This window comes from Oncorhynchus mykiss, chromosome 28 (genome assembly GCF_057628025.1).
Source record: "Oncorhynchus mykiss isolate SJ-2025 chromosome 28, ASM5762802v1, whole genome shotgun sequence".
Lineage (NCBI taxonomy): Eukaryota > Metazoa > Chordata > Actinopteri > Salmoniformes > Salmonidae > Oncorhynchus > Oncorhynchus mykiss.
This window is the reverse complement of record NC_143049.1, coordinates 42,368,811-42,393,288: the sequence shown is the minus strand read 5'-3', so window position 1 is coordinate 42,393,288 and position 24,478 is coordinate 42,368,811. Positions and strand designations below refer to the sequence as shown.

Genomic DNA, 24,478 nt, shown 5'->3' with positions numbered 1-24,478 from the left:
AAGACAGACAGGGTATACTCCCTTTCCCCATTTCTTCCGGGTCTGTGTCTCACCAAATGGTGGGTGTCACAAACACCAGGAATATTTTTTCTCATCTTATCCACCTCTACACTCAACGATACCCCAGAGGGCGTGACATAACCTATTCCCCCTCAGGAGACTGAAAAGATTTGGCACGAGTCCTCAGATCCTCAAAAAGTTCTACAGCGGCACACCATCGAGAGAGATTAAAGAGAATAGACAGTACGGGACATTAAAGAGAATAGACAGTACGGGACATTAAAGAGAATAGACAGTACGGGACATTAAAGAGAATAGACAGTACGGGACATTAAAGAGAATAGACAGTACGGGACATTAAAGAGAATAGACAGTACGGGACATTAAAGAGAATAGACAGTACGGGACATTAAAGAGAATAGACAGTACGGGACATTAAAGAGAATAGACAGTACGGGACATTAAAGAGAATAGACAGTACGGGACATTAAAGAGAATAGACAGTACGGGACATTAAAGAGAATAGACAGTACGGGACATTAAAGAGAATAGACAGTACGGGACATTAAAGAGAATAGACAGTACGGGACATTAAAGATAATAGACAGTACGGGACATTAAAGAGAATAGACAGTACGGGACATTAAAGAGAATAGACAGTACGGGACATTAAAGAGAATAGACAGTACGGGACATTAAAGAGAATAGACAGTACGGGACATTAAAGAGAATAGACAGTACGGGACATTAAAGAGAATAGACAGTACGGGACATTAAAGAGAATAGACAGTACGGGACATTAAAGAGAATAGACAGTACGGGACATTAAAGAGAATAGACAGTACGGGACATTAAAGAGAATAGACAGTACGGGACATTAAAGAGAATAGACAGTACGGGACATTAAAGAGAATAGACAGTACGGGACATTAAAGAGAATAGACAGTACGGGACATTAAAGAGAATAGACAGTACGGGACATTAAAGAGAATAGACAGTACGGGACATTAAAGATAATAGACAGTACGGGACATTAAAGAGAATAGACAGTACGGGACATTAAAGAGAATAGACAGTACGGGACATTAAAGAGAATAGACAGTACGGGACATTAAAGAGAATAGACAGTACGGGACATTAAAGAGAATAGACAGTACGGGACATTAAAGAGAATAGACAGTACGGGACATTAAAGAGAATAGACAGTACGGGACATTAAAGAGAATAGACAGTACGGGACATTAAATAGAATAGACAGTACGGGACATTAAAGAGAATAGACAGTACGGGACATTAAAGAGAATAGACAGTACGGGACATTAAAGAGAATAGACAGTACGGGACATTAAAGAGAATAGACAGTACGGGACATTAAAGAGAATAGACAGTACGGGACATTAAAGAGAATAGACAGTACGGTGATGCCAGAAAACATAACCACATCAACAAGATATCTTCATGATATACTGCTAGAAAAATACGCAAACATAATAATTGAAGCTCTCAACATGCTCCACTACAGCCCCATCGATGAGAATGGGGGGCGTGCTCTGTCCTCTTTTTCCTGTAGTCCACAATCATCTCCTTTGTCTTGATCACGTTGAAGGAGAGGTTGTTGTCCTGGCACCACACGGCCAGGTTTCGGACCTCCTGCCTATAGGCCGTCTCATTGTTGTCGGTGATCAGGCCTAAGTTCATCGTTGTCGGTGATCAGGCCTAAGTTTGCCAATGACACTGTTGTGTAATCGTCAAACTTAATGATGGTGTTGGAGTCGTGCCTGGCAGTTCAGTCATGAGTGAACAGGGAGTACAGGAGGGGACTGAGTACGCACCCCTGAGGGGCCCCTGTTTTGAGGATCAGCGTGGTGGATGTGTTGTTACCTACCCTTACCACCTGGGGGCGGCCCGTCAGGAAGTCCAGGATCCAGTTGCAGAGGGAGGTGTTTAGTCCCAGGGTCCTTAGCTTAGTGATGAGCTTTGAGGACAAAATGGTGTTGAACGCTGAGCTGTAGTCAATGAAAAGCATTCTCACATAGGTGTTCCTTTTGTCCAGGTGGGAAAGGGCAGTGTGGAGTGCAAGAGAGATGACATCATCTGTGGATCTGTTGGGGCGGGATGCAAATGATTGGGTCTAACGTTCTGGGAAAATGGTGTTGATGTAAGCCATGACCAGCCTTTCAAAGCACTTCATCGCTACAGACGTGAGTGCTATGAGTCGGTAGTCATTTAGGCAGATGACCTTAGTGTTTTTGGGCACAGGGACTATGGTGGTCTTTTTAAAACATGTTGGTATTACAGACTAGGTCAGGGAGAGGTTGAAAATGTCAGTGAAGACACTTGCCAGTTGGTCAGCGCATGCTCGCAGTACACATCGTGGTAATTCGTCAGGCTCTGTGGCGAGCAATAGCTCGAGACTTCCTTAGATATCGTGCACCAGTACAAAAATACATAGTTCGCCATCCCTGTTTAAAGGGCTTACTCACATCGGCTGCGGAGAGCGTGATCACACAGTCTTCTGGAACAGCTGGTCATGTACAGTGCCTTGCGAAAGTATTCGGCCCCCTTTAACTTTGCGACCTTTTGCCACATTTCAGGCTTCAAACATAAAGATATACAACTGTATTTTTTTGTGAAGAATCAACAACAAGTGGGACACAATCATGAAGTGGAACGACATTTATTGGATATTTCAAACTTTTTTAACAAATCAAAAACTGAAAAATTGGGCGTGCAAAATTATTCAGCCCCTTTACTTTCAGTGCTGCAAACTCTCTCCAGAAGTTCAGTGAGGATCTCTGAATGATCCAATGTTGACCTAAATGACTAATGATGATAAATACAATCCACCTGTGTGTAATCAAGTCTCCGTATAAATGCACCTGCACTGTGATAGTCTCAGAGGTCCGTCAAAAGCGCAGAGAGCATCATGAAGAACAAGGAACACACCAGGCAGGTCCGAGATACTGTTGTGAAGAAGTTTAAAGCCGGATTTGGATACAAAAAGATTTCCCAAGCTTTAAACATCCCAAGGAGCACTGTGCAAGCGATAATATTGAAATGGAAGGAGTATCAGACCACTGCAAATCTACCAAGACGTGGCCGTCCCTCTAAACTTTCAGCTCATACAAGGAGAAGACTGATCAGAGATGCAGCCAAGAGGCCCATGATCACTCTGGATGAACTGCAGAGATCTACAGCTGAGGTGGGAGACTCTGTCCATAGGACAACAATCAGTCGTGTATTGCACAAATCTGGCCTTTATGGAAGAGTGGCAAGAAGAAAGCCATTTCTTAAAGATATCCATAAAAAGTGTTGTTTAAAGTTTGCCACAAGAGACACACCAAACATGTGGAAGAAGGTGCTCTGGTCAGATGAAACCAAAATTCAACTTTTTGGCAACAATGCAAAACGTTATGTTTGGCGTAAAAGCAACACAGCTGAACACACCATCCCCACTGTCAAACATGGTGGTGGCAGCATCATGGTTTGGGCCTGCTTTTCTTCAGCAGGGACAGGGAAGATGGTTCAAATTGATGGGAAGATGGATGGAGCCAAATACAGGACCATTCTGGAAGAAAACCTGATGGAGTCTGCAAAAGACCTGAGACTGGGACGGAGATTTGTCTTCCAACAAGACAATGATCCAAAACATAAAGCAAAATCTACAATGGAATGGTTCAAAAATAAACATATCCAGGTGTTAGAATGGCCAAGTCAAAGTCCAGACCTGAATCCAATCGAGAATCTGTGGAAAGAACTGAAAACTGCTGTTCACAAATGCTCTCCATCCAACCTCACTGAGCTCGAGCTGTTTTGCAAGGAGGAATGGGAAAAAAAATTCAGTCTCTCGATGTGCAAAACTGATAGAGACGTACCCCAAGCGACTTACAGCTGTAATCGCAGCAAAAGGTGGCGCTACAAAGTATTAACTTAAGGGGGCTGAATAATTTTGCACGCCCAATTTTTCAGTTTTTGATTTGTTAAAAAAGTTTGAAATATCCAATAAATGTCGTTCCACTTCATGATTGTGTCCCACTTGTTGTTGATTCTTCACAAAAAAAATACAGTATTATATCTTTATGTTTGAAGCCTGAAATGTGGCAAAAGGTCGCAAAGTTCAAGGGGGCCGAATACTTTCGCAAGGCACTGTATGTTTCAGTGTTATTTGCCTCAAAGCGAGCATAGAAGTAGTTTAGCTCGTCTGGTAGGCTCGTGTCACTGGGCAGCTCTCGGCTGTGCTTCCATTTGTAGTCTGTAATAGTTTGCAAGCCCTGCCACATCCGACGAGCGTCAGAGCCGGTGTAGTATGATTCGATCTTAGTTCCGTATCGATGCTTTACCTGTTTGATGGTTCGTCGGAGGGCATAGCGGGATTTCTTATCAGCTTCCCGCTCCTTGAAAGCGGCAGCTCTAGCCGTTAGCTCAGTGCGGATGTTGCCTGTAATCCATGGCTTCTGGTTGGGGTATGTACATACAGTCACTGTGGGGACGATGTCATCGATGCACTTATTGATGAAGCCAGTGACAGATGTGGTGTAATCCTCAATGCCATCGGAAGAATCCCGGGACATATTCCAGTCTGTGCAAAACAGTCCTGTAGTTTAGCATCTGCTTCATCTAACAACTTTGTTTTATTGATCTAGTCACTGGTGTTTCCTGCTTTAATTTTAGCCTGTAACCAGGAATCAGGAGGATAGAATTATGGTCAGATTTGCCAAATGGAGTGCGAGGGAGAGCTTTGTACGCGTCTCTGTGTGGAGTAAATGTGGTCTAGAATTTATTTTCCTCTGGTTGCACATTTAACATGCTGATAGAAATTTGGTAAAACAGATTTAAGTTTCCCTGCATTAAAGTCCCCGGCTACTAGGAGCGCCGCCTCTGGGTGAGCGTTTTCTTGTTTGCTTATGTCTGTCACGTTCTGACCTCTATTTCTGTTGTTTTGTATTTATTTAGTATGGTCAGGGCGTGAGTTGGGTGGGCAGTCTATGTTTGTTTTTCTATGTTTTGGGGCATTTCTATGTTTTCGGCCTAGTATGGTTCTCAATCAGAGGCAGGTGTCATTAGTTGTCTCTGATTGAGAATCATACTTAGGTAGCCTGGGTTTCACTGTGTGTTTGTGGGTGATTGTTCCTGTCACTGTGTTTGTTGTCACAGGATAGGACTGTTTTGCGTTTTCACATTTCTTGTTTTTGTTAGTTTGTTCATGTGTAGTGATTTATTAAAACATGAATAACCACCACGCTGCGCTTTGGTCCGCTTCTCTTCCTCCTACAGACGAACGCCCTTACAGAATCACCCACCTACCAAGGACCAAGCGGCGTGGTAAACAGAGGCAGCAGCAACAGCAGCAGCAGGAGAAGCGACTGGTGCAGCAGGAGCAACAGCAGCAGCAGCAAAATCAGCAGTGGGAGAGGCTGCACTACTTGGAGAGATGGACTTGGGAGGAGATTCTAGACGGGAAAGGACCCTGGGCAGAGCCAGGAGAATATTGCCGCCCCAAGGCCGAGCTGGAGGCAGCAAAAGCAGAGAGGCGGCATTATGAGGAACTAGCACGGCAGAGCGGATGGAAGCCCGAGAGTCACCCCCAAAAATTTATTGGGGGGGGGCACAGGGGGAGTGTGGCAGAGTCAGGAGTCAGACCTGAGCCAACTCCCCCCGTTTATCGTGAGGAGCCAAGGAGGAGCTCAGAACCAGAGCTGGTGTTGGAGGTGAGCGAAGCAGAGACTGTGAAGGAGTTAATGGGGAAATTGGAGGAGAGTGATATGAGGGACTTGCTGGTTTGGTGCATGAGGCACGACATTCGCCCGACGGAGCGTGTCAGGGATTTAATGGCACCGGGGTCAGCTCTCCATACTCATCCTGAGGTGCGTGCGAGGGGTCTGGTGAAGACTGTGCCAGCCTCACGCACCAGGCCTCCTGTGCATCTCCCTAGCCTTGCACGTCCTGTGCCATCTCAGCACTACAGTGCTCCTAGCAGTGCTAACTGTGGCGGGCGTGGTGCTGGTCAGGCACCGTGTTATGCAGTTGTGCGCACGGTGTCCCCAGTACGCGTGCTTAGCCCGGTGCGCTACATCCCAGCTCCCCACATCTGCCGGGCTAGGGTGAAGATCCAGCCAGGGCGGTTGGTGCCAGCCCTGCTCTCAAGATCTCCAGTACGCCTTCACGGCCCGGTCTATCCGTCACCACCTCCACGCACCAGCCCTCCGGTGGCAGCCCCCCGTACCAGGCTGTCTCTCCGGCCCATCCTTACAGGGGCTTCCTCCTCTCCAGCGCTGCCGGAGCCTCCCACCTGTCCGGCGCCTCTGCCGGAGCCTCTCGCCTGTCCGGCGCCGCTGCCGGAGCCTCCCGCCTCTCCGGCGCCTCTGCCGGAGCCTCCCGCCTGTCCGGCGCCGCTGCCGGAGCCTCCCGCCTGTCCGGCGCCTCTGCCGGAGCCTCCCGCCTGTCCGGCGCCGCTGCCGGAGCCTCCCGCCTGTCCGGCGCCTCTGCCGGAGCCTCCCGCCTGTCCGGCGCCGCTGCCGGAGCCTCCCGCCTGTCCGGCGCCTCTGCCGGAGCCTCCCGCCTGTCCGGCGCCTCTGCCGGAGCCTCCCGCCTGTCCGGCGCCGCTGCCGGAGCCTCCTGCCTGTCCGGCGCCGCTGCCGGAGCCTCCTGCCTGTCCGGCGCCGCTGCCGGAGCCTCCCGCCTGTCCGGCGCCGCTGCCGGAGCCTCCCGCCTCTCCGGCGCTACCAGGGCCTTCCTCTTCTCCAGCGTTGCCGGAGCTTCCCGTCTGCCCAGCGCCAGCTGAGCTTCCCGTCTGCCCAGCGCCGCCAGCGCCGCCCGTCTGCCCAGCGCCGCCAGCGCCGCCCGTCTGCCAGGAGCCGCCAGCGCCGCCCGTCTGCCAGGAGCCGCCAGCGCCGCCCGTCTGCCAGGAGCCGCCAGCGCCGCCCGTCTGCCAGGAGCCGCCAGCGCCGCCCGTCTGCCAGGAGCCGCCAGCGCCGCCCGTCTGCCAGGAGCCGCCAGCGCCGCCCGTCAGCCAGGGGCCGCCAGTGCCGCCAGTCAGCCAGGGGCCGCCAGTGCCGCCAGTCAGCCAGGGGCCGCCAGTGCCGCCAGTCAGCCAGGGGCCGCCAGTGCCGCCAGTCAGCCAGGGGCCGCCAGTGCCGCCAGTCAGCCAGGGGCCGCCAGTGCCGCCAGTAAGCCAGGGGCCGCCAGTGCCGCCAGTCAGCCAGGGGCCGCCAGTAAGCCAGGGGCCGCCAGTGCCGCCAGTCAGCCAGGGGCCGCCCGAGCAGCTGCCCCTCTGTCCAGAGCAGCTGTCGCCCCTCTGTCCCAAGCTGCTGCCGCCCCTCTGTCCCAAGCTGCTGCCGCCCCTCTGTCCCGAGCAGCTGTCCCTCGGTCCCGAGCTGCTATCGCCCCTCTGTCCCGAGCTGCTATCGCCCCTCTGTCCCGAGCTGCTATCGCCCCTCTGTCCCGAGCTGCTATCGCCCCTCTGTCCCGAGCAGCTGCCCCTCTGTCCCGAGCAGTTGTCCCTCTGTCCCGAGCAGCTGCTTCACCTCTGTCCCGAGCTGCCCCTCTGTCCCGAGCAGCCCCTCTGTCCAGTGGGGTCATTGAGAGGGGTGGCCATGGTGAGTAAGCCAGGGAGGCGGACAATAAGGCGGACTAAGACAATGGTGAAGTGGGGTCCGCGTCCCGCGCCAGAGCCGCCACCGCGGACAGACGCCCACCCAGACCCTCCCCTATAGGTCAAGGTTTTGCGGCCGGAGTCCGCACCTTTGGGGGGGGGGTACTGTCACGTTCTGACCTCTATTTCTGTTGTTTTGTATTTATTTAGTATGGTCAGGGCGTGAGTTGGGTGGGCAGTCTATGTTTGTTTTTCTATGTTTTGGGGCATTTCTATGTTTTCGGCCTAGTATGGTTCTCAATCAGAGGCAGGTGTCATTAGTTGTCTCTGATTGAGAATCATACTTAGGTAGCCTGGGTTTCACTGTGTGTTTGTGGGTGATTGTTCCTGTCACTGTGTTTGTTGTCACAGGATAGGACTGTTTTGCGTTTTCACATTTCTTGTTTTTGTTAGTTTGTTCATGTGTAGTGATTTATTAAAACATGAATAACCACCACGCTGCGCTTTGGTCCGCTTCTCTTCCTCCTACAGACGAACGCCCTTACAATGTCGGTATACAGCTCAGTCAATGCGGTCTTAGTGCCAACCTCTGACTGTGGTGGTATGTAAAACAGCTACAAAACAATACAGCTGAAAACTCTGTAGGTAGATAGTGTGGTCTACAGCTTATCATGAGATACTCTACCTCAGGCGAGGAATAGCTCAAGACTTCCTTAGATATCGTGCACCAGCTGTTATTTACAAAAATACATAGTCCACCGTTCCTTGTCTTACCAGACGCCGCTGTTCTATCCTGCCGGTACAGCGGATAACCAGCCAACTATATGTTGATAGTGTTGTCGTTTAGCCACGACTCCGTGAAGCATAAGATGTTACAGTTTTGAATGTCATGTTGTTAGTTTTATATTCTGCGTAGGTCATCTATTTTATTTTCCAAAGATTGCATGTTTCCTAGCAGAATGTAAGGAAGTGGGGGTTTATTCGATCACCTAAGAATTCTCAGAAGGCAGCCCACCCTCCGGCCCCTTTTTCTCCGCCTCCTCTTCACGGGGATCTGGGCCTGTTCCCGAGAAAGCAGTATATCATTCACGTCGGGCTCGTCAGACTCGTTTAAAGGGAAAAAAAAGGATTCCGCCAGTCCGTGGTGAGTAATCGCAGTCCTGATGTCCAGAAGTTATTTTTGGTCATAAGAGATGGTAGTGGCAACATTATGTACAAAATAAGTTTAAAAAAAAATTGGTTGGGGACACAAAACTCCGGCGTCTTAAGACAATTCACATGACTCAAATGGGTACAATCTAGGAATTTCAATGTTTTATATTCACTGTTTACGTATTTTATATACACAGTAATTGACATTCATGTAAAGAAACACTGACAAATGAAACCTCTCTAGACAAGCATATCCATGTATGAAAATACCCATATTCATGAAAGTTTGTCTCAGGCGACGTGTCTGTCCAGAGAATGATTCACTGTTGTTCTTTTTCCATGTACTACATTTAAATAGTTATTAATTTTGAAAGATTACACATTTAAAAATGACACAAAAAAAAGTATTCAGCAAGAAGAAAACACCGATAAGGACTTTTATAGAAGATTTTTTTCTCAAAAAATGTCCAGACCAAGCTTTTTTTTGGGGCACTTTTTTTTGGGCACTTTTTTTTTATGAACAAAACTTATATTTGATATACAGACAAATGTTACCTTACAGAAAATAAGTATGGATAACTTGAACTCATTGGCTGCTTCAGAAGTAAAATAATACTTTTAATTTTAGTAAACTCTCACCTAAATCTAGAAAAATAATAACGAACATGTATTGAAGGTAATGCTGAAATATTGTACAGTACACCGACTGGAACGATGCTAGCTAGCTACATGACAACAGTTGACATCACATCCTGTAGTCCCAAATGGAACCCTTCATAGTCCACGACCTATGACCAGAGCCCTATAGGGAAGAGGGTACCATTTAGGACACAGTCAGAGACTCAGGCTAACAGACTAGAATGATGCTGTGTGTACACAACACAGCCAGGAAACAGTCCCTCTTCTCTCTAGTTGGAGTGTCCCTCCGCTCACGGTGCTCTGCAGGAAACAGTCCCTCTTCTCTCTAGTTGGAGTGTCCCTCCGCTCACGGTGCTCTGCAGGAAACAGTCCCTCTTCTCTCTAGTTGGAGTGTCCCTCCGCTCACGGTGCTCTGCAGGAAACAGTCCCTCTTCTCTCTAGTTGGAGTGTCCCTCCGCTCACGGTGCTCTGCAGGAAACAGTCCCTCTTCTCTCTAGTTGGAGTGTCCCTCCGCTCACGGTGCTCTGCAGGAAATTGAATTCTTCCTCGGAGTTGATTCTCAATAGGGGGAAACGGTTCTGACTGTTCTAATGCCCACCAGGGTCGGAGCCAATTACATTTACATTCAGGAAGTACACCGTCAATGGGTACTCTTCTCAGTCATATGGCTACAGTGGGGTCAATGGGTACTCTTCTCAGTCATATGGCTACAGTGGGGTCAATGGGTACTCTTCTCAGTCATATGGCTACAGTGGGGTCAATGGGTACTCTTCTCAGTCATATGGCTACAGTGGGGTCAATGGGTACTCTTCTCAGTCATATGGCTACAGTGGGGTCAATGGGTACTCTTCTCAGTCATATGGCTATAGCAGGTCAATGGGTACTCTTCTCAGTCATATGGCTACAGTGGGGTCAATGGGTACTCTTCTCAGTCATATGGCTACAGTGGGGTCAATGGGTACTCTTCTCAGTCATATGGCTACAGTGGGGTCAATGGGTACTCTTCTCAGTCATATGGCTACAGTGGGGTCAATGGGTACTCTTCTCAGTCATATGGCTATAGCGGGTCAATGGGTACTCTTCTCAGTCATATGGCTACAGTGGGGTCAATGGGTACTCTTCTCAGTCATATGGCTACAGTGGGGTCAATGGGTACTCTTCTCAGTCATATGGCTACAGTGGGGTCAATGGGTACTCTTCTCAGTCATATGGCTACAGTGGGGTCAATGGGTACTCTTCTCAGTCATGTGGCTACAGTGGGGTCAATGGGTACTCTTCTCAGTCATATGGCTATAGTGGGCTGTGCTACCGGTGGCCTCCTCCGTACTTGGTGGCCCAGTCCACCCGTCCGTGAACAGGCTGGATAGGAGGAGGTCTGGACGAGGTGATCTTCCCTCCACTGTTGCTGTTGAGGCTAGAAGATCCAGGGATCTGAGGATTCGTGGACTTGGTCTTCCATCCCTCGTACTCTGTCAGATCAAAGAGGAGAAGTTGGAGCAGGAAGCTCAACACAACCCAGGAGTCTCATTCTGTCTCCTCAACACAACCCAGGAGTCTCATTCTGTCTCCTCAACACAACCCAGGAGTCTCATTCTGTCTCCTCAACACAACCCAGGAGTCTCATTCTGTCTCCTCAACACAACCCAGGAGTCTCATTCTGTCTCCTCAACACAACCCAGGAGTCTCATTCTGTCTCCTCAACACAACCCAGGAGTCTTATTCTGTCTCCTCAACACAACCCAGGAGTCTCATTCTGTCTCCTCAACACAACCCAGGAGTCTCATTCTGTCTCCTCAACACAACCCAGGAGTCTCCTTCTGTCTCCTCAACACAACCCAGGAGTCTCCTTCTGTCTCTTCAACACAACCCAGGAGTCTCCTTCTGTCTCCTCAACACAACCCAGGAGTCTCCTTCTGTCTCCTCAACACAACCCAGGAGTCTCATTCTGTCTCCTCAACACAACCCAGGAGTCTCATTCTGTCTCCTCAACACAACCCAGGAGTCTCATTCTGTCTCCTCAACACAACCCAGGAGTCTCATTCTGTCTCCTCAACACAACCCAGGAGTCTCATTCTGTCTCCTCAACACAACCCAGGAGTCTCATTCTGTCTCCTCAACACAACCCAGGAGTCTCATTCTGTCTCCTCAACACAACCCAGGAGTCTCATTCTGTCTCCTCAACACAACCCAGGAGTCTTATTCTGTCTCCTCAACACAACCCAGGAGTCTCATTCTGTCTCCTCAACACAACCCAGGAGTCTCATTCTGTCTCCTCAACACAACCCAGGAGTCTCCTTCTGTCTCCTCAACACAACCCAGGAGTCTCCTTCTGTCTCTTCAACACAACCCAGGAGTCTCCTTCTGTCTCCTCAACACAACCCAGGAGTCTCCTTCTGTCTCCTCAACACAACCCAGGAGTCTCATTCTGTCTCCTCAACACAACCCAGGAGTCTCATTCTGTCTCCTCAACACAACCCAGGAGTCTCATTCTGTCTCCTCAACACAACCCAGGAGTCTCATTCTGTCTCCTCAACACAACCCAGGAGTCTCATTCTGTCTCCTCAACACAACCCAGGAGTCTCATTCTGTCTCCTCAACACAACCCAAGAGTCTCATTCTGTCTCCTCAACACAACCCAGGAGTCTCATTCTGTCTCTTCAACACAACCCAGGAGTCTCATTCTGTCTCTTCAACACAACCCAGGAGTCTCATTCTGTCTCCTCAACACAACCCAGGAGTCTCATTCTGTCTCCTCAACACAACCCAGGAGTCTCATTCTGTCTCCTCAACACAACCCAGGAGTCTCATTCTGTCTCCTCAACACAACCCAGGAGTCTCATTCTGTCTCCTCAACACAACCCAGGAGTCTCATTCTGTCTCCTCAACACAACCCAGGAGTCTCATTCTGTCTCCTCAACACAACCCAGGAGTCTTATTCTGTCTCCTCAACACAACCCAGGAGTCTCATTCTGTCTCCTCAACACAACCCAGGAGTCTCATTCTGTCTCCTCAACACAACCCAGGAGTTTCATTCAGGTCAACTAGGAAAAGAGTTCAGAAAGACAGAGGAAGTTAAGGAAACAAAGACATGGAAGATAGAGTAGATGTTTTTTTATTGAATACTGTAAATAAATGGCACTTAAACCATCATGTCTGCCTGTCTGTCGGTCTGGTCTGGTCTGGTGAGATGAGACTTACTAGCAGAGTTGCCTCCTACGGTTGCTAGGTGACGGGTCCTGTGTCCAGCTGATCCCATCTCCTTCTGAAACGATGACGTGTAACTGCTACTGCTGGCAGGGTTGTAGGTGTTAATCAGGAAGTTATCTGGAAATAAATAACACTCTTTAACTCTGCTACATCAATAAACCAAACAGCACGAACATTACAGCTATTCCTATATGTCTCAAACCAGAGACTAACTATTCACTAAATAGTCTATGAGATTACTATTCATTAATCTATATAGTCTACATGAGATGAACTATTCACTAATCTATATAGTCTACATGAGATGAACTATTCACTAATCTATATAGTCTACATGAGATGAACTATTCACTATGACAGACATTTGATATCCTACTGCTATCAGCCATTTGATCTCCTACTGCTATCAGACATTTGATCTCCTACTGCTATCAGACATTTGATCTCCTACTGCTAACAGACATTTGATCTCCTACTGCTATCAGACATTTGATCTCCTACTGCTATCAGACATTTGATCTCCTACTACTATCAGACATTTGATATCAGACATTTGATCTCCTACTACTATCAGACATTTGATATCAGACATTTGATCTCCTACTACTATCAGACATTTGATCTCCTACTACTATCAGACATTTGATATCAGACATTTGATCTCCTACTGCTATCAGACATTTGATCTCCTACTGCTATCAGACATTTGATCTCCTACTACTATCAGACATTTGATATCAGACATTTGATATCCTACTGCTATCAGCCATTTGATCTCCTACTGCTATCAGACATTTGATCTCCTACTGCTAACAGACATTTGATCTCCTACTGCTATCAGACATTTGATCTCCTACTGCTAACATACATTTGATCTCCTACTGCTATCAGACATTTGATCTCCTACTACTATCAGACATTTGATATCAGACATTTGATCTCCTACTACTATCAGACATTTGATATCAGACATTTGATCTCCTACTACTATCAGACATTTGATATCAGACATTTGATCTCCTACTACTATCAGACATTTGATATCAGACATTTGATCTCCCTACTGGAGTGAAGGATTGTATACTTTCTCCTGATGTCATGAATAAAGGAGTGGTGTAACTATGTGCCGTATAGTTAGTTATATGCTGTACACGTATAGTATATTTTGTAAACTCCTGGCTGTACAATGAATGTCCCTACTGGGACAATGAAGATGGACATGAATGGGATTTGACTGTACTGTATTTGTGTAATAAAGGAATAATCAGTGATGTGAATTATTCTTACATTTAGTAAGTGGCAGTCCTGCTCCCTGTGCCCTGGTTAAAGAGGAGTTGGCCCACACACTCCTTCCAGGCTGCTGCTGGCTTGTCTGAAAGCTGCTCTTGTTGGTCTTAGGGTTTACGCCTGGAACAGATTGGTTAGGCCAGGGTGTGGCATGGGTTTTTGTATGTGGTGTGTTGGGTTTGTAGCTTAGTGGGATGTTCTAGTGAAGTCTATGGCTGTCTGAAGTGGTTCTCAATCAGAGGCAGGTGTTTATCGTTGTCTCTGATTGGGAACCATATTTAGGCAGCCATATTCTTTGGGTGTTTCGTGGGTGATTGTCCTTAGTGTCCTCTGTGTTAGTTTGCACCAGTTTAGGCTGTTTCGGTTTTCACATTACGTTTATTGTTTTTGTAAAGTTCGTGTTTCTTTATTATTAAATAAACATGGATTGCAATAACCACGCTGCATTTTGGTCCGATCCTTGCTACACCTCCTCGTCCGAGGAGGAGATAGAAGAAAGCCGTTACAGAATCACCCACCACAACAGGACCAAGCGGCGTGGTAACGGGCAACAGCAGCGAAAAGAGGAGATGCGCAATAAGGATTTCTGGACATGGGAGGAAATCCTCGACGGGAGAGGACCCTGGGCTAAACCAGGGGAGTGTAGCCGCCCAAAGGTGCAGCAGGAGAAGAGGCAACAGGAGCAGCCCAAAGAGGAGGACAGTATGGACTATACTTCTTGGGAGGAGATTGACAGGTGGGCGGTTGACCCAGGGAGAGTGCCGGAGCCCGCCTGGGATTCGATGGAGCAGTGAGCGGAAGGTTATCGGAGGAGGAGATAGAAGAAAGCCGTTACAAAATTTAAAAAATTATCATCAATCTACATACAATAACCCATAATGACAAAGTGAAAACAGGTTTTTAGACATTTTTGCAAACGTATAAAAATATAAAAAACGTATAAGTATTCAGACCCTTTGCTATGAGACTCTAAATTTAGCTCAGGTGCATCCTGTTTCCATTGATCATCCTTGAGCTGTTTCTACAACTTAATTGGAGTCCAGCTGTGGTAAATTCAATTGATTGGAAATTATTTGGAAAGGCATACACCTGTCTATATAAGGTCAGACAGTTGACAGTGCATGTCAGAGCAAAAACCAAGCCATGAGGTTGAAGGAATTGTCCGTAGAGCTTCGAGACAGGATTGTGTCGAGGCACAGATTTGGGGAAGGGTACCAAAAAACAGCTGCGGCATTGAAGGCCCCCAAAAACAATGGCCTCCATCATTCTTAAATGGAAGAAGTTTGGAACCACCAAGACACTTCCTAGAGCTGGCCGCCCGGCCAAACTGAACAATCGAGTGATAAGGGCCTTGGTCGGGGAGGTGACCAAGAACCTGATGCTCACTCTGACAGAGCGCCAGAGTTCCTCTGTGGAGATGGGAGAACCTTCCAGAAGGACAACCATCTCTGCAACACACCACCAATCAGGCCTTTATGGTAGAGTGGCCAGATGGAAGCCACTCCTCAGTAAAAAGGCACATGACAGCCCGCTTGGAGTTTCCCAAAAGGCACCTAAAGGACTCTCAGACCATGAGAAACAAGATTCTCTAGTCTGATGCAACCAAGATTGAACTCTTTGGCCTGAATGCCAAGCATCACGTCTGGAAGAAACCTGGCACAATCCCTACGGTGAAGCATGGTGGTGGCAGCATCATGCTGTGGGGATGTATTTCAGCAGCAGGGACTGGGAGACTAGTCAGGATCGAGGGAAAGATGAACGGAACAAAGTACAGAGAGACGCTTGATGAAAACCTGCTCCAGAGCGCTCAGGACCTCAGACTGGGTCGAAAGGTTCACCTGCCAACAGGACAACGACCCTAAGCACACAGCCAAGACAACGCAGGAGCTGCTCCGGTCAACTGTAGGTGATATTATTGTGAAGTGGAAACGTCTAGGAGCAACAACAGCTCAGCCAGCAAAGTGGTAGGCCACATAAGCTCACAGAACGGGCCCGCCAAGTGCTGAAGCATGTAAAAACTGTCTGTCCTCAGTTGCAACTCTCACTACCGAGTTCCAAACTGCCTCTGGAAGCAACGTCAGCACAAGAACTGTTCGTCGGGAGCTTCATGAAATGGGTTTCCATGGTCGAGCAGCCGCACACAAGCCTAAGATCACCATGCGCAATTCCAAGTGGTCTAAAGCTTGCTGCCATTGGACTCTGGAGCAGGGGAAACACATTCTCTGGAGCAGTGGAAACACATTCTCTGGAGCAGGGGAAACACATCCTCTGGAGTGATGAATTAAACACATTCTCTGGAGCAGGGGAAACACATTCTCTGGAGCAGGGGAAACACATTCTCTGGAGCAGGGGAAACACATTCTCTGGAGCAGTGGAAACACATTCTCTGGAGTGATGAATTAAACACATTCTCTGGAGCAGGGGAAACACATTCTCTGGAGCAGGGGAAACACATTCTCTGGAGCAGTGGAAACACATTCTCTGGAGCAGGGGAAACACATTCTCTGGAGCAGGGGAAACACATTCTCTGGAGCAATGGAAACACATTCTCTGGAGCAGTGGAAACACATTCTCTGGAGTGATGAATCAAACACATTCTCTGGAGTGATGAATCAAACACATTCCCTGGAGTGATGAATCAAACACATTCTCTGGAGTGAGGAATCAAACACATTCTCTGGAGTGATGAATCAAACACGTTCTCTGGAGTGATGAATCAAACACGTTCTCTGGAGTGATGAATCACGCTTCACCTTCTGGCAATCCGACGGATGATTCTGGGTTTGGCGGATGCCAGGAGAACGCTACATGCCTGAATGCATAGTGCCAACTGTAAAGTTTGGTGGAGGAAGAATAATGGTCTGGGGCTGTTTTTCATGGTTCGGGCCCCTTAGTTCCAGTGAAGGGAAATCTTAACGCTACAGCATACAATGACAGTCTAGACAATTTTGTGCTTCAAACTTTGTGGCAACAAGTTGGGGAAGGCCCTTTCCTGTTTCAGCATGACAATGCCTCTGTGCACAAAAGTGAGGTCCATACAGAAATGGTTGGTCGAGATCAGAGTGGAAGAACTTGACTGGCCTGCACAGAGCCCTGACCTCAACTCCATTGAACACTTTTGGGATGAATTGGAATGCTGACTGTGAGCCAGGAGGCCTAATCGCTCAACATCAGTCCCTGACCTCACTAATGCTCTTGTGGCTGAATGGAAGCAAGTCCCTGCAGCAATGTTCCAACATCTAGTGAAAAGCCTTCCCAGAAGAATGGAGGCTGTTATAGCAGCAATGTTCCAACATCTAGTGGAAAGCCTTCCCAGAAGAGTGGAGGTTGTTATAGCAGCAATGTTACAACATCTAGTGGAAAGCCTTCCCAGAAGAGTGGAGGCTGTTATAGCAGCAATGTTCCAACATCTAGTGGAAAGCCTTCCCAGAAGAGTGGAGGCTGTTATAGCAGCAAAGGGGGGACCAACTCCATATTAATGCCCATGATTTTAGAATATTTATTTATTTAATTTTATTTAACCTTTATTTAACTAACTGTGAAGCCAGTTAAGAACACAGGGAGGTATCTGGACCCTACCGGTTTCAGTACCACAGGACTTTACCAGGGAGGTATCTGGACCCTACAGGTTTCAGTACCACAGGACTTTACCAGGGAGGTATCTGGACCCTACCGGTTTCAGTACCACAGGACTTTACCAGGGAGGTATCTGGACCCTACCGGTTTCAGTACCACAGGACTTTACCAGGGAGGTATCTGGACCCTACCGGTTTCAGTACCACAGGACTTTACCAGGGAGGTATCTGGACCCTACCGGTTTCAGTACCACAGGACTTTACCAGGGAGGTATCTGGACCCTACCGGTTTCAGTACCACAGGACTTTACCAGGGAGGTATCTGGACCCTACCGGTTTCAGTACCACAGGACTTTACCAGGGAGGTATCTGGACCCTACCGGTTTCAGTACCACAGGACTTTACCAGGGAGGTATCTGGACCCTACCGGTTTCAGTACCACAGGACTTTACCAGGGAGGTATCTGGACCCTACCGGTTTCAGTACCACAGGACTTTACCAGGGAGGTATCTGGACCCTACCGGTTTCAGTACCACAGGACTTTACCAGGGAGGTATCTGGACCCTACCGGTTTCAGTACCACAGGACTTTACCAGGGAGGTATCTGGACCCTACCGGTTTCAGTACCACAGGACTTTACCAGGGAGGTATCTGGACCCTACCGGTTTCAGTACCACAGGACTTTACCAGGGAGGTATCTGGACCCTACCGGTTTCAGTACCACAGGACTTTACCAGGGAGGTATCTGGACCCTACCGGTTTCAGTACCACAGGACTTTACCAGGGAGGTATCTGGACCCTACCGGTTTCAGTACCACAGGACTTTACCAGGGAGGTATCTGGACCCTACCGGTTTCAGTACCACAGGACTTTACCAGGGAGGTATCTGGACCCTACCGGTTTCAGTACCACAGGACTTTACCAGGGAGGTATCTGGACCCTACCGGTTTCAGTACCACAGGACTTTACCAGGGAGGTATCTGGACCCTACCGGTTTCAGTACCACAGGACTTTACCAGGGAGGTATCTGGACCCTACCGGTTTCAGTACCACAGGACTTTACCAGGGAGGTATCTGGACCCTACCGGTTTCAGTACCACAGGACTTTACCAGGGAGGTATCTGGACCCTACCGGTTTCAGTACCACAGGACTTTACCAGGGAGGTATCTGGACCCTACCGGTTTCAGTACCACAGGACTTTACCAGGGAGGTATCTGGACCCTACCGGTTTCAGTACCACAGGACTTTACCAGGGAGGTATCTGGACCCTACCGGTTTCAGTACCACAGGACTTTACCAGGGAGGTATCTGGACCCTACCGGTTTCAGTACCACAGGACTTTACCAGGGAGGTATCTGGACCCTACCGGTTTCAGTACCACAGGACTTTACCAGGGAGGTATCTGGACCCTACCGGTTTCAGTACCACAGGACTTTACCAGGGAGGTATCTGGACCCTACCGGTTTCAGTACCACAGGACTTTACCAGGGAGGTATCTGGACCCTACCGGTTTCAGTACCACAGGACTTTACCAGGGAGGTATCTGGACCCTACAGGTTTCAGTACCACAGGACTTTACCAGGGAGGTCCAGATTTCAGTACCACAGGACTTTACCAGGGAGGTATCTGGACCCTACCGGTTTCAGTACCACAGGACTTTACCAGGGAGGTATCTGGACCCTACAGGTTTCAGTACCACAGGACTTTACCAGGGAGGTATCTGGACCCTACAGGTTTCAGTACCACAGGACTTTACCAGGGAGGTATCTGGACCCTACCGGTTTCAGTACCACAGGACTTTACCAGGGAGGTATCTGGACCCTACCGGTTTCAGTACCACAGGACTTTACCAGGGAGGTATCTGGACCCTACCGGTTTCAGTACCACAGGACTTTACCAGGGAGGTATCTGGACCCTACAGGTTTCAGTACCACAGGACTTTAACAGGGAGGTATCTGGACCCTACAGGTTTCAGTACCACAGGACTTTACCAGGGAGGTATCTGGACCCTACCGGTTTCAGTACCACAGGACTTTACCAGGGAGGTATCTGGACCCTACCGGTTTCAGTACCACAGGACTTTACCAGGGAGGTATCTGGACCCTACCGGTTTCAGTACCACAGGACTTTACCAGGGAGGTATCTGGACCCTACCGGTTTCAGTACCACAGGACTTTACCAGGGAGGTATCTGGACCCTACCGGTTTCAGTACCACAGGACTTTACCAGGGAAGTCCAGATTTCAGTACCACAGGACTTTACCAGGGAGGTATCTGGACCCTACCGGTTTCAGTACCACAGGACTTTACCAGGGAGGTATCTGGACCCTACCGGTTTCAGTACCACAGGACTTTACCAGGGAGGTATCTGGACCCTACCGGTTTCAGTACCACAGGACTTTACCAGGGAGGTATCTGGACCCTACCGGTTTCAGTACCACAGGACTTTACCAGGGAGGTATCTGGACCCTACCGGTTTCAGTACCACAGGACTTTACCAGGGAGGTATCTGGACCCTACCGGTTTCAGTACCACAGGACTTTACCAGGGAGGTATCTGGACCCTACCGGTTTCAGTACCACAGGACTTTACCAGGGAGGTATCTGGACCCTACCGGTTTCAGTACCACAGGACTTTACCAGGGAGGTATCTGGACCCTACCGGTTTCAGTACCACAGGACTTTACCAGGGAGGTATCTGGACCCTACCGGTTTCAGTACCACAGGACTTTACCAGGGAGGTATCTGGACCCTACCGGTTTCAGTACCACAGGACTTTACCAGGGAGGTATCTGGACCCTACCGGTTTCAGTACCACAGGACTTTACCAGGGAGGTATCTGGACCCTACCGGTTTCAGTACCACAGGACTTTACCAGGGAGGTATCTGGACCCTACCGGTTTCAGTACCACAGGACTTTACCAGGGAGGTATCTGGACCCTACCGGTTTCAGTACCACAGGACTTTACCAGGGAGGTATCTGGACCCTACCGGTTTCAGTACCACAGGACTTTACCAGGGAGGTATCTGGACCCTACCGGTTTCAGTACCACAGGACTTTACCAGGGAGGTATCTGGACCCTACCGGTTTCAGTACCACAGGACTTTACCAGGGAGGTATCTGGACCCTACCGGTTTCAGTACCACAGGACTTTACCAGGGAGGTATCTGGACCCTACCGGTTTCAGTACCACAGGACTTTACCAGGGAGGTATCTGGACCCTACCGGTTTCAGTACCACAGGACTTTACCAGGGAGGTATCTGGACCCTACCGGTTTCAGTACCACAGGACTTTACCAGGGAGGTATCTGGACCCTACCGGTTTCAGTACCACAGGACTTTACCAGGGAGGTATCTGGACCCTACCGGTTTCAGTACCACAGGACTTTACCAGGGAGGTATCTGGACCCTACCGGTTTCAGTACCACAGGACTTTACCAGGGAGGTATCTGGACCCTACCGGTTTCAGTACCACAGGACTTTACCAGGGAGGTATCTGGACCCTACCGGTTTCAGTACCACAGGACTTTACCAGGGAGGTATCTGGACCCTACCGGTTTCAGTACCACAGGACTTTACCAGGGAGGTATCTGGACCCTACAGGTTTCAGTACCACAGGACTTTACCAGGGAGGTCCAGATTTCAGTACCACAGGACTTTACCAGGGAGGTATCTGGACCCTACCGGTTTCAGTACCACAGGACTTTACCAGGGAGGTATCTGGACCCTACAGGTTTCAGTACCACAGGACTTTACCAGGGAGGTATCTGGACCCTACAGGTTTCAGTACCACAGGACTTTACCAGGGAGGTATCTGGACCCTACCGGTTTCAGTACCACAGGACTTTACCAGGGAGGTATCTGGACCCTACCGGTTTCAGTACCACAGGACTTTACCAGGGAGGTATCTGAACCCTACCGGTTTCAGTACCACAGGACTTTACCAGGGAGGTATCTGGACCCTACCGGTTTCAGTACCACAGGACTTTACCAGGGAGGTATCTGGACCCTACCGGTTTCAGTACCACAGGACTTTACCAGGGAGGTATCTGGACCCTACCGGTTTCAGTACCACAGGACTTTACCAGGGAGGTATCTGGACCCTACCGGTTTCAGTACCACAGGACTTTACCAGGGAGGTATCTGGACCCTACCGGTTTCAGTACCACAGGACTTTACCAGGGAGGTATCTGGACCCTACCGGTTTCAGTACCACAGGACTTTACCAGGGAGGTATCTGGACCCTACCGGTTTCAGTACCACAGGACTTTACCAGGGAGGTATCTGGACCCTACCGGTTTCAGTACCACAGGACTTTACCAGGGAGGTATCTGGACCCTACCGGTTTCAGTACCACAGGACTTTACCAGGGAGGTATCTGGACCCTACCGGTTTCAGTACCACAGGACTTTACCAGGGAGGTATCTGGACCCTACCGGTTTCAGTACCACAGGACTTTACCAGGGAGGTATCTGGACCCTACCGGTTTCAGTACCACAGGACTTTACCAGGGAGGTATCTGGACCCTACCGGTTTCAGTACCACAGGACTTTACCAGGGAGGTATCTGGACCCTACCGGTTTCAGTACCACAGGACTTTACCAGGGAGGTATCTGGACCCTACCGGTTTCAGTACCACAGGACTTTACCAGGGAGGTATCTGGACCCTACCGGTTTCAGTACCACAGGACTTTACCAGGGAGGTATCTGGACCCTACCGGTTTCAGTACCACAGGACTTTACCAGGGAGGTATCTGGACCCTACCGGTTTCAGTACCACAGGACTTTACCAGGGAGGTATCTGGACCCTACCGGTTTCAGTACCACAGGACTTTACCAGGGAGGTATCTGGACCCTACCGGTTTCAGTACCACAGGACTTTACCAGGGAGGTATCTGGACCCTACCGGTTTCAGTACCACAGGACTTTACCAGGGAGGTATCTGGACCCTACCGGTTTCAGTACCACAGGACTTTACCAGGGAGGTATCTGGACCCTACCGGTTTCAGTACCACAGGACTTTACCAGGGAGGTATCTGGACCCTACCGGTTTCAGTACCACAGGACTTTACCAGGGAGGTATCTGGACCCTACCGGTTTCAGTACCACAGGACTTTACCAGGGAGGTATCTGGACCCTACCGGTTTCAGTACCACAGGACTTTACCAGGGAGGTATCTGGACCCTACCGGTTTCAGTACCACAGGACTTTACCAGGGAGGTATCTGGACCCTACCGGTTTCAGTACCACAGGACTTTACCAGGGAGGTATCTGGACCCTACCGGTTTCAGTACCACAGGACTTTACCAGGGAGGTATCTGGACCCTACAGGTTTCAGTACCACAGGACTTTACCAGGGAGGTCCAGATTTCAGTACCACAGGACTTTACCAGGGAGGTATCTGGACCCTACCGGTTTCAGTACCACAGGACTTTACCAGGGAGGTATCTGGACCCTACAGGTTTCAGTACCACAGGACTTTACCAGGGAGGTATCTGGACCCTACAGGTTTCAGTACCACAGGACTTTACCAGGGAGGTATCTGGACCCTACCGGTTTCAGTACCACAGGACTTTACCAGGGAGGTATCTGGACCCTACCGGTTTCAGTACCACAGGACTTTACCAGGGAGGTATCTGGACCCTACCGGTTTCAGTACCACAGGACTTTACCAGGGAGGTATCTGGACCCTACCGGTTTCAGTACCACAGGACTTTACCAGGGAGGTATCTGGACCCTACCGGTTTCAGTACCACAGGACTTTACCAGGGAGGTATCTGGACCCTACCGGTTTCAGTACCACAGGACTTTACCAGGGAGGTATCTGGACCCTACCGGTTTCAGTACCACAGGACTTTACCAGGGAGGTATCTGGACCCTACCGGTTTCAGTACCACAGGACTTTACCAGGGAGGTATCTGGACCCTACCGGTTTCAGTACCACAGGACTTTACCAGGGAGGTATCTGGACCCTACCGGTTTCAGTACCACAGGACTTTACCAGGGAGGTATCTGGACCCTACCGGTTTCAGTACCACAGGACTTTACCAGGGAGGTATCTGGACCCTACCGGTTTCAGTACCACAGGACTTTACCAGGGAGGTATCTGGACCCTACCGGTTTCAGTACCACAGGACTTTACCAGGGAGGTATCTGGACCCTACCGGTTTCAGTACCACAGGACTTTACCAGGGAGGTATCTGGACCCTACCGGTTTCAGTACCACAGGACTTTACCAGGGAGGTATCTGGACCCTACCGGTTTCAGTACCACAGGACTTTACCAGGGAAGTATCTGGACCCTACCGGTTTCAGTACCACAGGACTTTACCAGGGAGGTATCTGGACCCTACCGGTTTCAGTACCACAGGACTTTACCAGGGAGGTATCTGGACTGGTGCAGATAGTGCTGCTTCACTGATGACGTGTTGGACTTGGGCTCTGCAGACCTACACACAATCAAACAATACATGAATCAATATAAAACCGCATGTGGAAATACTGTATAAGTGGGTGTAATTTTCTAAGACAAGAATGTATCATGTCTAGGAACTAGGAGTTTTCCTAACCACACTAGGAAAAACAGCATATTTAACTATTCTGTTGCTGGGAATCTGATTGTGACAAAGGTCTCATCTGCAGCTATGTTTGTCCTGATCATGTAACCTGCCTAGAAAAAGCTAGACCTAGTCCCTAGCCAGGCATGACGAGGGGAAGAAGCAGAAGGCCCTAGTCCCTAGCCAGGCATGACGAGGGGAAGAAGCAGAAGGACCTAGTCCCTAGCCAGGCATGACGAGGGGAAGAAGCAGAAGGCCCTAGTCCCTAGCCAGGCATGACGAGGGGAAGAAGCAGAAGGCCCTAGTCCCTAGCCAGGCATGACGAGGGGAAGAAGCAGAAGGCCCTAGTCCCTAGCCAGGCACGACGAGGGGAAGAAGCAGAAGGCCCTAGTCCCTAGCCAGGCACGACGAGGGGAAGAAGCAGAAGGCCCTAGTCCCTAGCCAGGCATGACGAGGGGAAGAAGCAGAAGG

At 49.3% G+C, this 24,478-nt stretch overlaps 1 pseudogene across 1 annotated transcript in view; it reads right to left on the bottom strand.

Moving 5' to 3' along the window:
* Positions 1 to 9,221: 9,221 nt before the first annotated feature.
* Positions 9,222 to 24,478, bottom strand: part of LOC110508257 (serine/threonine-protein kinase MAK-like) — a 50,573-nt pseudogene continuing 35,316 nt past the window's right edge. Inside the window, exons 12-15 of the transcript XR_016492982.1 lie at positions 23,829 to 23,899; positions 13,877 to 13,996; positions 12,581 to 12,706; positions 9,222 to 10,851 (exon numbers count right to left, since the gene is read on the bottom strand). The product of XR_016492982.1 is annotated as a serine/threonine-protein kinase MAK-like (transcript). The remainder of the gene's footprint in view (positions 10,852 to 12,580; positions 12,707 to 13,876; positions 13,997 to 23,828; positions 23,900 to 24,478) is intronic.